Below are 14,781 nucleotides of genomic sequence, written 5' to 3'. Positions count from 1 at the left end.
AAATCTTAAAAGTTAAAATACAAAAAGTAGTTTGTATTTTTATTAAAAGTAAATCTTAAAAGTTAAAATAAGAAAAAGTAGTTTGTATTTTTATTAAAAGTATATCTTAAAAGTTAAAGTAAGAAGAAAAAAAAAAGGGGATGGTAAAATGGAATAGTTTTTTGTCAAAAATGAAGTATTGAAAATGAAGTGGTCTCCTTCTATAACTAAAAAAAAATATATATACTTTTATCAAATGAATTTTTTTGTGGCCGACAATTTCAAACACGAGTCCGTGTTTAGTTTATCAAGAATATCTCTTGCTTTGGTGAAAGGTCACGATCACGATATCAGGTGTTGTGAAAGAATTAAAAAATTGGTCAAGTGGCCTTTTAAAAACTAGAAAAAAAATTTAAACAAAAAGTTTTTTTTATATATTTATAATTTACGGGTAACGTAAAAAAAAGGAAGTTTTTTTTTAAAAAAAAAAACAAAGAAAGTGTTTAAATGAGTTTTACAGAAAGGGGGAAAGCAAAGTAAAAAAAAAAAAAAATTTCCAAACAAAGGTAAATGAAAGTAGGACTTAATACAAGAAAAAAGTAAACATCTCCTAGACGTGATAAAATCTATCAATGATAAGTATTAGACTTGATGAGCTAAATGTGACAAAAATGTTTCAACATGTCTTATGTTAATTTTCTAAAATAAGTTATTATTATTCCGAGTTTAACACATATACATATGTTAATTAAAAACAACCTTTTTGTTCTTATGTAGTGTTGGGTTGCAATTTTGGTTGTATGCCATAATTCCATCCAGTAGAGTGACAATAGAAAACTTTTGATGATAATCAATAAAAAACTTTTTTTCAAACTTGTCAAATGTTTTGTTAAAAACGTGACCGTTGAAAAAAGAAGGTTGAATAATAAAACTTAAAAAACAAATTATTTTTTTAAGAGTGTGCATCAAAATGGCCCGTTTAATAATGGGGAGTAAAAATATAGTCAAATTGTTTCAACGAACAAGGGTTCAATTGGATGTCTCTTAAAAAAAATCCGCGGGTACGGGTGATGGATCCAATGGATCCGCATCCACGACCCGCGGGTGCTATCCCTAATTGTGACAAGTACAAATCAACTAAAAGTCTAAAAATAAATGCTCTTATAGGGACCAAATGTTCACAATAATTGCCTAAGCTAGATATGAAACAAATAGTTCATAAAAAAAAAAGTCGTTGTGCGTTTTCGGGATGATAGCCGAAATACACTTACAAAAGTAGGTCAGCCGTCAATTCTTTATGGCCATATCAACGTAGATCAATAAAATCATTTATGGTTTTGATAAAAGATTAATTAAAAATTAATTGTTTTTTGGTCTTGGATTCTCGGTAACAAAAGCAAAGGTTGTTTTTGGTTGCCACAACAAACAAGATAGAGGTTGTTGACTTTTGTTGTTAAACATGGCACAAGTGAACAATAACAATAGATTATTGTTTTTGAAAAGAATAATGATGCGTTAATTTTATTGTATAAAATAAAATTAAAGAAAATGGTTTTCATTGATGACTATGAACAAACGCAAACAAAGTGTTTGTGGTATTTGGTGATTAAAAAAAAGTGAATCTAAAGCTTCTACTGAAAATAATATGCATCTAAAGCTTCTACTGAAAATTAATGTGCAAGGTACAACGTATAACTATATGGTCAAATTCATTTGAGCCTTCGGAGTCACAAGTATATGATGTATATATATATGATAGTGCTCCAAATGAACATATATTTAGTAGCAATATCGTTCCAATATGTAAAGTTTTTAAATGTAATTTCCTTATTTTTAGTTGTAATAGTTAAATAAATAAGTGCGAAGACGAAAGACGCAAATCGCTCGAAAATGAAGATTTAAAGACAAAAACGAAGATTTGAAAGACCAAAACGTCCAAAAAGCTCAAATGTACAAGATACAATTCAAAAGGTTCAATTTATTGATGAGAAACGTCTAAAAATGACAAGAGTACAAGTTACAAAACGCAAAGTACAAGATATTAAATTATACGAAAGGACGTTCGAAAATCCGGAACCGGTACCCGAGCCAACTATCAACGCTCGACGCAACGGAGCTGAAAGTACAAGTCAACTATGCACAAGAATATAATATAATATTTAAATAATTCATAATAAGAATAATAATAAATAATAAAAAGTTGTTAATTGAGCATAGTTAAGGGGTCATAAGTGAAAATTTCAAATCAACATTTGCCTATAAAATGGAATTCACGTAGTAATGAAAAAGAACACCTTCACTTCATTTTTCTTTCTTTCCCTCTGTAAGAATATATATATTTATATTTATAATATTAAGTTTAATAATAATTGGGTTATTGTAAGAAATATTTTACGGGTTTTAAAGTCGAAACTCTGCCCGTGTAACGCTACGCTATTAATCACCACTGTAAGCTATGTTCTTCCTTTTTAAATTAATGTATCGTAACTAAGTTATTATTATGCTTATTTGAGCCGAAGTAATCGTGATGTTGGGCTAAAATATTAAGAAGGGGTTATTGAACTTTGGACCATAATTAAGGTTTGGGCAAAAGACCGACACTTGTGGAAATTGAACTATTGACTATTAATAGATGGGGGGTATTGTCTAATTGAGTGACAACTCATTGGAGTCTATCGAAACTATCTTCAAATTAATTAACCTAATAATTAATAATGGTTATGGTTGTCCTATTTAGTGATGTTCATATGGAATCTGTTATAATCATTTAATTAATCAATTGGGTTGGGTAATTGATTATTCATTCTGATCAAGTGGATGAATTAATATTCATAAACTAATTAAAACAGGGGTGGATTACATACAGTGATAAATGGTGTAATTGTTGACAGAAGTGATAACTGCGTCACAGTTTAAATCCTTAATCAGTTGGAATATTTGACTTCGGGTATAAGGGTAATTTGACGAGGATACTCGCACTTTATATTTATGACCGATGGACTATTATGGACAAAAACCAGATAGACGTATCAAATAAACCAGGACAAAGGACAATTAACCCATGGTAATAAATTAAAATCAACACGTCAAACATCATGATTACGGAAGTTTAAATAAGCATAATTCTTTTATTATATTTCTCATCGTATCTTTATTTACTGTCATTTTATTACTCGCAATTTTATTTACTGTCATTTTATTTATTGTCATTATTTTACGCACTTTAATTATCGTCTTTATCTTTACGCTTAAAATATAGAATCGACAAACCGGTCATTAAACGGTAAAACCCCCCTTTTATAATAATATTACTACTTATATAATTATATATATTTTGTATAAATATAGTTAAAAATATAGTAAGTATCACCAGCTCCCTGTGGAACGAACCGGACTTACTAAAAACTACACTACTCTACGATTAGGTACACTGCCTATAGTGTTGTAGCAAGGTTTAGGTATATCCCATCCGTAAATTAATAAAACTTGTGTCATATTTTGTAGTATTTTGTATTAAAAATAATACTATTTCGTACCCTCACGCTACATCATCAAGTTTTTGGCGCCGCTGCCGGGGAGCGCTAAAACGCTATATTTTTAATTTATATCTGTAAAAATATAGTTATAAAAAAGTAATTTCGGGGACACTTTTTGTGTTTTCACGGGGTATTAAAGTTTTTTTTTTAGTTTTTGATTGATTAAAGATATATTAATTTAAATATATTAATTTAATAAATATAATAATATTGAAATAAAATATAATAATATAATAATATTTTAGAATCAAATTTGATACGTAAAAGTTTTAAAAGTTTTAAAAAGTCGTATTTATTAAATATTTCAGGGGTATATTATGTAACTTATAATTAATAATTTCTACAATGTCGCTTTCATGTGAATAGTAAATTAATTAATTTCTTTCCTTTACTATTTTGAATCGTAAAAGTTTTAAAAAGTCGTATTTATTAAATATTTCAAGGGTATATTATGTAACTTGCAATTAATAATTTCTATCATGTCGCTTTCATGTGAATAGTAAATTAATTAATTTCTTTTCATTTACTATTCATAAATAGTAAATGAGTTAAAAAAAAAGTTTTGAAAAAATAATAATAATAATAAAAAAATTATTAATTCCTTTAAAAAAAATTGGGTAAAAAAATCGTTTTTTTTAAGGGAAAAAAAATTTCGTTTTTAAAAAAAAAAAAAAATTTGTGTAAAAAAAAATTCGTTTTAAAAAAAAAATTGTAAAAAAAATCGTTTTTTTTAAAAAAATTTAAAAAAAAAAAGTTTTAAAAAAAATTATATAAAAAAAATTTTTTTTTTTAAAAACAAAAAAAATTTTAAAATCCTTAAAAAACGAAATAAAAAAAAATTAAAAAAAAAGTTTTTTTTTTATTACCTTTAGATTTTTAGACTCTAGTTACAATTTTTAGTATTAAGTTTAGTTTTGCCATAGTTATTTTTATTTCTAGAATTTTTAGGTTTGCCGTAAAATCCCTTAAGTGTTTATTCCTTAGACTAAGATTTATGTGCTTTAGAATTTTGCGACGCCGTTTTTCGCGCTACTTTCTTATTTTTATTTTTCGACGCCTATTTTTCGACCTTTTATTTTTCGACCTTTTTCGACGCGCAATCTTTTTCTTTCTTATTTCTCGCTATTCTAGTTTTAGGATAAGATTTTTATTCTACTTCTTATCTAAATTTCTTAAAATTACGAAAATTTATTTTAAGTGGTTAAATTGATAGACATCAAAATTTTCTGGTTCGTAGTAATAGTTGGATTTGTACGTGGACCGGGTTATTGGAGCCAAACAGTACTCAATTATATTGAGACCAAACGAATCCTGCCCCTTTGCTGCATCTTTTGGCTATTCGAAACGTGGGCAAAATCAGAAAAGTCTATTAATTGGATAACTTATATAATTTTTCTTTCCTTTTAAAAACTAATAGGATATTCAGTGAATGCACCGAGTAAAACGTTCACCACCTTTCATACGTTCACCACCTATAACTCGATCAAGACATCTAGCCAATATTGTCGCCGTTGATTTTTCTTTAGAATCATCATCTAGTCGACCAAGAACTCCAACTCAAATTTCCGATAATCCATCTTTTGAACCCGACCTCACAATTGAGAATTCGGAGAATATTCAGGGACAATTCCAAGATCCAGAACCACTAATCATTCCTCCTGAACCACAAACCATTAAATCAGAATCTTCTAGTGATTCGTATTCACAAATTCAATTATGGAAAATCTGGAACCTCTAAGTATGGAAGACCGAATGAGAGCCACACGCACGGGTCAAGGTCACGCCATTATTAAGCCAGACATTAATGCGCCAGATTATGAAATCAAAGGACAAATCCTACACATGGTAACTAATCAGTGCCAATATAGTGGTGCGCCGAAGGAAGATCCAAACGAACATCTTCGTACGTTTAATAGGATCTGTACACTATTCAAAATCCGAGAAGTTGAGGATGAACAGATCTATCTCATGTTGTTTCCCTGGACTTTAAAGGGAGAAGCCAAAGATTGGTTAGAATCGTTACCTGAAGGGGCGATTGACACATGGGATGTTTTAGTTGAGAAATTTCTTAAAAGATTCTTTCCGGCATCTAAAGCCGTGAGACTTCAAGGAGAAATTGTTATGTTCACACAAAAGTCAAATGAAACTCTATATGAGGCGTGGACAAGATTTGGAAAGTTGTTGAGAGGATGTCCTCAACACGGTTTAGACACTTATCAAATAGTACAAATATTCTACCAAGGTGTCAACGTTGCTACACGAAAAGACATCGACATAACAGCTGGTGGTTCCATTATGAAGAAAACCGCAACTGAAGCTTACAAAATTATTGATAACACAGCCTCCCACTCTCATGAGTGGCACCAAGAGAAAGATATATATCGTTCATCTAAAGCGGTTAGAGCCGATTCTAGCCATAACTTTGATTCCATTTTCGCAAAAATAGATGCTTTCGAGAGACGAATGGAAAAGATGAATAAAGATATTCACGCAATACGAATCAGTTGTGAGCAATGCGGTGGACCACACTTAATGAAAGACTGTCACATTGAACAAACGATGGAACAACGTGAGAATGTTGTCTACATGAACCAAAGGCTGGAAAATAGTTATCAGAATAATTATCAACCGCCAAGGCCAAACTTCAATCGAAATCAAAACATTCTTTACAATCCAAAAGGACCCGACAATAACTCGTATAACCAACAAGGTCCGAATAACCAACCAACTCAAAACAACACTTTCAATCAACAAAGACCTGGCTTGTATAAACCACCACAACAAACCGACGAGAAGAAGTCAAATCTGGAAGAAGTGGTATTTAAGCTAGTTGAATCTCAAACACAATTTATTGAAACTCAAACCCAAACGAATGAGAGGTTTGATCAGTCATTTAGAACTCAACAAGCTTCCATTTTGAATCTAGAAAAACAAGTAGGTACTCTTGTTAGATTGATGAGTGAAAGGGAACAAGGAAAGCTACCGAGTAATAATGAAGTAAATCCTCGGAATGAAAATGTTAACATGATATCAACAAATTCTGAAAAACCAATACCAGAAGATGGGAAAGTTTTAGATGTAAGTAACAATAAAGAAGTTACACCACCACCACCACCCGAGTATGTAAAGCCAGTGGTGGCACCATACTGACCACCCATCCCGTTTCCAAGAAAAGGAGTTGAGTATGAGCAAGTAATAGGTAATAAAGTTTGTGATACCTCTGGAAAGAAGAAGAAGAAGAATAAAAAAGTGCAAGAAACAAAAACAATAGAAGTAACCCGGTGAAGACAGTTCCACCAAATCCTCCACCTAGGGTAGGTGATCCGGGTGAATTTATTGTTCCTTGTCTACTTAGTGACTGTGTCATGTATGATGCACTAGCAGATTTAGGTTCAAGTGTGAGTGTTATGCCTCTTTCATTATATAAGAGATTAGGTGTAGGTGAGTTAACTCCAACGGATATGAGTGTTCGACTCCTTGATCAAACCATTAAGCACCCAGTTGGAATTGTTGACAACCTACCCGTTCAAGTAGGTAATTTAACCTTTCTAGTCGAATTCATTGTCATTGACATAGAAGAGGACTCAAACGTTCCTCTAATTTTAGGTCGACCATTCTTAGCGTCCACCGGGGCGTTATTTGATGTAAGAAAGGGTAGAATGACACTTAGTAATGATGAGAAATCGATCACCTTTATGATTCGACAGTCTAAATATCCACAAACCAAAACCGTTGAACCGACAAAAATGATTGGTAAGAACCATGTTGTTTTACCAACTCCAACGGTAATGCTTAACAATAATAGAACGCCTAAGTGTGGGGAAAATGAAGTAACACCTAATGATGACTTGATAATAAAGAACCCCATAGTTGATACGAAATTAAATAACCCCGTTATTAACAGTTCAATGAAGAAACTTTTTAAACGGGTTATTGATGCTAAAAGTAAGGGAAACTTTAAGTTATATAACCGGTTAGTATCCAATCTGTCGCCTAAAGAAAAGGCGAAGCTAGTTGAATTTGTGGATATTACGGAAAAAGCTGGTCACTGGCTTAAAGCAAAAGTCACAGATATGCAAGTTGATTATGGTCCAAGAGAAATTGACGATGAAGTTAATCACAATTTCAACACCACATCTACCTAAGTGTGAGGAGATTCAAATATTCTAAAAAGAAAATGCTGTTTGGAGTTAGTTGTTCTGTTCTCGTGTAGTTCCGAGAATGGAATTCGATTGGTCTTTTCCGCTAGCAGACACTAAAGAACTAGTTTTCTCCCCCCATTCTGATTTTTTTTTATTTTATAGGTTTTATATGAAATTAATATGCTTTTTAAATTTAAGTTTTGTGTGAATTTAAAAACAAAATTTACTTTATTTCATTAAGTAAAAAAATGATTTCTAAAATTCGTCGTGAGTTGAAGATTAGGTAGTTGAACCGAAATTACTTTAACCGAGGTCGGGACGAGAAATTTTGTTATCATTATTTTTAATTTAATTGATTTAAAGTATGCCAAAAAAAAATATTAGATTTTATAAATTTTTGAACGTGGGGTAATATACCCAACTTCAAAATTATGTATGTTTGTATTTTATGTTATATACAAAACAGGGTAAAATAACGCACTTTCAAAGACTGTCATTAAGTTCAGAAAAAGGTACTAATTTTGACGACAAGAAACAAAATATCAAATGTGAAATAACAACAATATGTTTGCAAACTCGGTATTTTTAATCATTTTTCTACACTAATCACCCTCATGAATTTAAATTTTTACTGATTTCTTGCAAATGAGGGCATTGCAAGATCTCAAGTGTGGGGAAGGGTTATAAATTCTTTCGGGTTTACACTTGTTTTAATTGCCAAATTTTGTGAAAATTTGAAAAAAATTTCAACTAAATGAATTCAAAATCATGTTTATACATATTTATGAACGATAAAACTAGGTGTTAATGCCGAAATTATTGTTACCTCGAGGACATAAATTGAGAAACAACCCAAAACGCTTGAATTCATTTAAAATGGGATAGAAGAGAATAAAAAGGCAAAGAAAAGAATAAATAAAAGCTAAGTGTGGGGAGAATGTACCAAGTTATTCAATTAAAAACTATCTATCACATTTTTGTATAAGAATTATTGCAGGTACTTTTGCTTTGGACGATACTAATCAGTTTTACCCGGTTTACTGTAATATATTTTAAAGAAAGATGGATCTACACGATGAATCAATTCCATCATTAAAAGGAAGTAAAGTCTTCCGAAAAAGACACGCGCTTCTTGATTTAGGTCATGAAGTTGTCGTCCAGACCAGCTGTAGGTTGACGAAAAATCTAGAAAAGTCATCTCTAAAATCAGCAGGAAATCCACGGGCCTCAGCATCAAACAGGGTCGCCATGTGGTCAGATTTATCCTAACTATGAGAAGGATTTATCTCGCATAATGGGGGGGCACCGTGCAAATTAGCTTGATAAGACTAATGAATCAAATCCCCAGAAAGGATAATCTCCTTAAAGATCAAAAATCAGCTTTTAAGACTGATATTACTCAATCCTAGAGATTGACCTTAAAGATTGAGAATTACAAACTCATGGAATTCAATGATATCTAAACTCGAGCTTGAACGAGAAAATATTTTGATCAAAAATAAAACCGATTTGTTTTCTGAAAACCTATTCTCAATGCGTTCATTACCATTGAACGTAAAATCCTGAGAATTCATTGGAATTCATTAGGTCACCTGAACCAAATCGGGTGTCAACCGTAAGAACGGTGATTGCATAGCATGGTCGGAGACAGGACCTTGTGTCAAACCGACAAATTATAAGGGTGAGCTTTACTATTGCTCCTACAAAGGATAGTAAAAGCATCCGACACGTTTTTGGACCATAATTAAAAGCATGTCACGGGACATTGCCTTAACAGTTTCTTGTTCATCGCTTTCCTTTACAACCGGACGGTAGTTTGCCGAAAGGTAATATACGGGACAAGTAAACTGGACGTGTTGCTTTCCTAATACAAGGTTAGCAAGTGGGTAACACAAAACCACAAGTGTTGAGCTAAAATTTTCAAATCTGAAACCCACACAACCCACAAAAATATTTTGCAAACACCGGTGAAGGGTTATTCCGGAAAACTTATCTAGGGTAAAAGCTAGATTAAATTTTCAAAAAGATCAAATGTTTTCATAAAGATCCAATTTCCTTAAGGATCTACATTTTCATAGTCATGTGGGACTGTAAACCACCTTTCAAATGTGCACTTTGCTTTGGAAACCGAAAGTAAATCGGCTATTTGATTGCAAGTGTCGTTGACCTAAACCCGAGGCAACTGTGGATGACACACCCACCTTTAACCATCATTACTGTCATTGTTTATACCGCTATATCAAAATCACTGATGTACAAAATGTGATGAATAAAAAAGTGATTCATGTATGTTTTTATTTCAAGTTCTGTATTGCTTGAGGACAAGCAACGCTCAAGTGTGGGGATATTTGATAGTGCTCCAAATGAACATATATTTAGTAGCAATATCGTTCCAATATGTAAAGTTTTTAAATGTAATTTCCTTATTTTTAGTTGTAATAGTTAAATAAATAAGTGCGAAGACGAAAGACGCAAATCGCTCGAAAATGAAGATTTAAAGACAAAAACGAAGATTTGAAAGACCAAAACGTCCAAAAAGCTCAAATGTACAAGATACAATTCAAAAGGTTCAATTTATTGATGAGAAACGTCTAAAAATGACAAGAGTACAAGTTACAAAACGCAAAGTACAAGATATTAAATTATACGAAAGGACGTTCGAAAATCCGAAACCGGTACCCGAGCCAACTATCAACGCTCGACGCAACGGAGCTGAAAGTACAAGTCAACTATGCACAAGAATATAATATAATATTTAAATAATTCATAATAAGAATAATAATAAATAATAAAAAGTTGTTAATTGAGCATAGTTAAGGGGTCATAAGTGAAAATTTCAAATCAACATTTGCCTATAAAATGGAATTCACGTAGTAATGAAAAAGAACACCTTCACTTCATTTTTCTTTCTTTCCCTCTGTAAGAATATATATATTTATATTTATAATATTAAGTTTAATTTAAGTTTAATAATAATTGGGTTATTGTAAGAAATATTTTACGGGTTTTAAAGTCGAAACTCTGCCCGTGTAACGCTACGCGATTAATCACCACTGTAAGCTATGTTCTTCCTTTTTAAATTAATGTATCGTAACTAAGTTATTATTATGCTTATTTGAGCCAAAGTAATCGTGATGTTGGGCTAAAATATTAAGAAGGGGTTATTGAACTTTGGACCATAATTAAGGTTTGGGCAAAAGACCGACACTTGTGGAAATTGAACTATTGACTATTAATAGATGGGGGGTATTGTCTAATTGAGTGACAACTCATTGGAGTCTATCGAAACTATCTTCAAATTAATTAACCTAATAATTAATAATGGTTATGGTTGTCCTATTTAGTGATGTTCATATGGAATCTGTTATAATCATTTAATTAATCAATTGGGTTGGGTAATTGATTATTCATTCTGATCAAGTGGATGAATTAATATTCATAAACTAATTAAAACAGGGGTGGATTACATACAGTGATAAATGGTGTAATTGTTGACAGAAGTGATAACTGCGTCACAGTTTAAATCCTTAATCAGTTGGAATATTTGACTTCGGGTATAAGGGTAATTTGACGAGGATACTCGCACTTTATATTTATGACCGATGGACTATTATGGACAAAAACCAGATAGACGTATCAAATAAACCAGGACAAAGGACAATTAACCCATGGTAATAAATTAAAATCAACACGTCAAACATCATGATTACGGAAGTTTAAATAAGCATAATTCTTTTATTATATTTCTCATCGTATCTTTATTTACTGTCATTTTATTACTCGCAATTTTATTTACTGTCATTTTATTTATTGTCATTATTTTACGCACTTTAATTATCGTCATTTATCTTTACGCTTAAAATATAGAATCGACAAACCGGTCATTAAACGGTAAAACCCCCCTTTTATAATAATATTACTACTTATATAATTATATATATTTTGTATAAATATAGTTAAAAATATAGTAAGTATCACCAGCTCCCTGTGGAACGAACCGGACTTACTAAAAACTACACTACTCTACGATTAGGTACACTGCCTATAGTGTTGTAGCAAGGTTTAGGTATATCCCATCCGTAAATTAATAAAACTTGTGTCATATTTTGTAGTATTTTGTATTAAAAATAATACTATTTCGTACCCTCACGCTACATCATCAATATATTACTCAATTAACAAAATAGTAAATCTAAATTAATTCATATGAATAGTAAAACGAAATTAATTAATTTACTATTCACATAAAAAAGCGCATATGATAAAAAGCGCATCGCATATGATAAGCGCATATGATAAAAAGCGAATATGATGAAAAGCACAATGCATATGATGAAAATCGCATATGATTAAAAGCGCATATGGTGAAAAACACAGCGCATATGATTAAAAGCGTATATGGTGAAAAGGATATATGATAAAAAAAAACACATATGGTGATTTATAAAAAAAAAAAAAAACACATATGGTGATTAATGGAAAGCACATATGGTGATTAATGAAAAGTATATTGTGAAAAAGAATCACAAATGTTTCTTGAAAGAATTCAAGGTAAGATATATGAACCAATTCATCCATCATGTGAACCATTTTGATATTTCATGGTTCTAATAGACGCATCTAGCGGATGGTCTCATATTTGTATGTTATCAAGCCGTAATATGGCATTTGCAAAGTTTCTTGCACAAATTATTAAATTGAGAACACATTATTCTGATTACACCATTAAAAGGATGAGACTTGATAATGCTGGTGAGTTAACATCTCAAGCATTTAATGATCATTATATATCTACAGGGATTGTTGTTGAACATCCAGTTGCTCATGTGCATACACAAAATTGGTTTAGCTGAATCAATAGATAAACGCTTACAGCTAATAACTAGACAATTGATAATGAGTACAAATCTCTCAATATTTATATGTGGACATGTAAATTTACATGCTGCGACATTAATTCGCATTATACCATGTGGAAGTCGTAAATATTTTCACTTAATACTTGATTTTGACCAAGAGCCAAATATTTTCTACCTTAAAACATTTGGTTGTGCAGTGTATTTTTAATTGAACACCCACAACAAATGGTTCCTCAAAGAAGGATTGAAATATATGTTAGATATGAAACATCTTCAATCATAAGATATATTGAACCCATGACGGGTGATGTTTTTACAGCAAGTTTTGTCAATTGTCACTTTAATGAAACATTGTTCCCTATATTAGGGGGAGAAATGAAATATAAATAAAATGATATTTCATGGTGTGAACATCAATTAAGGAATATTGATCATCGCACAAAAGAATGCGAAAAGAAAGTTCAAATATAATGCATATGCAAGAACTTGCAAATTAATTACTTTATGCATTTAAAGATACAAAAAAAATAAGTGACTAAATCATATATACCAGCAGTAAATGCTTCAGCTAGAATTGAAATTACAAAAGCTGGCAATAATGTCACTCATGAGTCTTTGCTACGGCAGAAACGTGGGAGACCAATTGGTTCCAAAGATAAAAATCCTCGAAAAAAAATCAGCTGATAATGAGGTAAAAGAAAGTGTTCAACAAGAACCACAAATCAATACTCCTTCTGCAGAGGATATTGATAAATGTAAATACATAAATTGCAATAAATTATGAAATATTATGAAACTGAAATGAAATGAAAAATCTTGATGAGATATTTTCATATAATGTTACAATGACATCATGAATAAAGATGATGATCTGGAACTAAAATCTGTCATTGAATATACAAAATGGACATGATTGAGCTCAATGGAAAGGAGCAATAAGAGCTGAATTAGAATCACTCAATAAAAGAAAAGTTTTCGGATCAATCGTTATCACTTTTAAAGATGTGAAACGTATGGGATATAAATGAATTTTTATCCGAAAAAGAAATGTGCAAATGAAGATACAAGGCAAAACTAGACTTGTAACTCAAGGTTTCCCACAAAGACCAGAAATGAATTATGAGGAAAACTTATCCTTATGTAATGGATACAATTACTTATTAGATACTTAATCAACTTGGTAGTTACTTAAATGCATCTCATGGATGTTGTTACTACTTATCTATATGGATCACTTGATAGTGATATATATGAATATACCTGAAGGGTTTAAGGTATCAGAAACATCTAACGCAAAACCTAAAGAAATGTATTCCATTGAATCACAAAGATTTTTATATGGGTTGATACAATAGTATAACGGATTAAATGACTACTTGATAAAAAAAAAGGGTATAAATATAAACTTATTTTGCACGTATGTTTTATAAAAACAATGTTCGGATATGAGATCGTAGTTGTTTATGTCAATGTTCTTAACATCATATGAACAAATAAAGAGATCTATGAAATCATTCAACTTCTAAAGAATTATTTTGAAATGAAAGATCTTGAAAAAACCAAGTATTACCTTGGATTGCAAATTGAGCATATGCCTAATAGTTTACTTGTACATCAAACAACTTATACCGAAAAGATTTTAAAACATTTTTTTTTAAAGACAAACTCATTGTTGTTAGATCACTCAATATTGACACTGATCTATTTCATCCCTGCGAAGATCATGAAAATTTTAACAGATCGGAAGTTCTATATTTTAGTGCAATTGAGGTTCTTATGTATCTTATAGATTATACAAGATCTGACATTTCTTTTACAGTTAATTTGTTGACAAGGTTCAACTCAGCCCCTACCAAAAGACATTGGAATGGGATCAAACAAATAGTTTGATACCTTCGGGGAACTACTGATTTATAATTATTTTATTCTAACAACTCGAAACAAGATTTGTTTGGTTATACAGATGCAGATTATTTATCCGATCTACATAAAGCTAAATCTCAAACTGGATATGTATTCCTAAATGGAGGCACCGCAATATCATGACGTTCTCAAAACAAACACTTGTTGCAACATCATCAAATCATGCCGAAGTGATTGCATTACATGAAGCTACTCGGGAATGATTTTAGTTAAGATCAATGATACAAATCATTATTGATTCTTGTGGACTAGAACGCTATAAAAGCGTAACAACTATATATGAAGATAATACAGCTTACATAATACAAATGAAAGAAGAGTATCAAAAATGACAGAACAAAA

Source organism: Rutidosis leptorrhynchoides, chromosome 2, assembly GCF_046630445.1.
Source record: "Rutidosis leptorrhynchoides isolate AG116_Rl617_1_P2 chromosome 2, CSIRO_AGI_Rlap_v1, whole genome shotgun sequence".
Taxonomy (NCBI): Eukaryota; Viridiplantae; Streptophyta; class Magnoliopsida; order Asterales; family Asteraceae; genus Rutidosis; species Rutidosis leptorrhynchoides.
Note: the sequence above shows the minus strand (reverse complement) of the source record.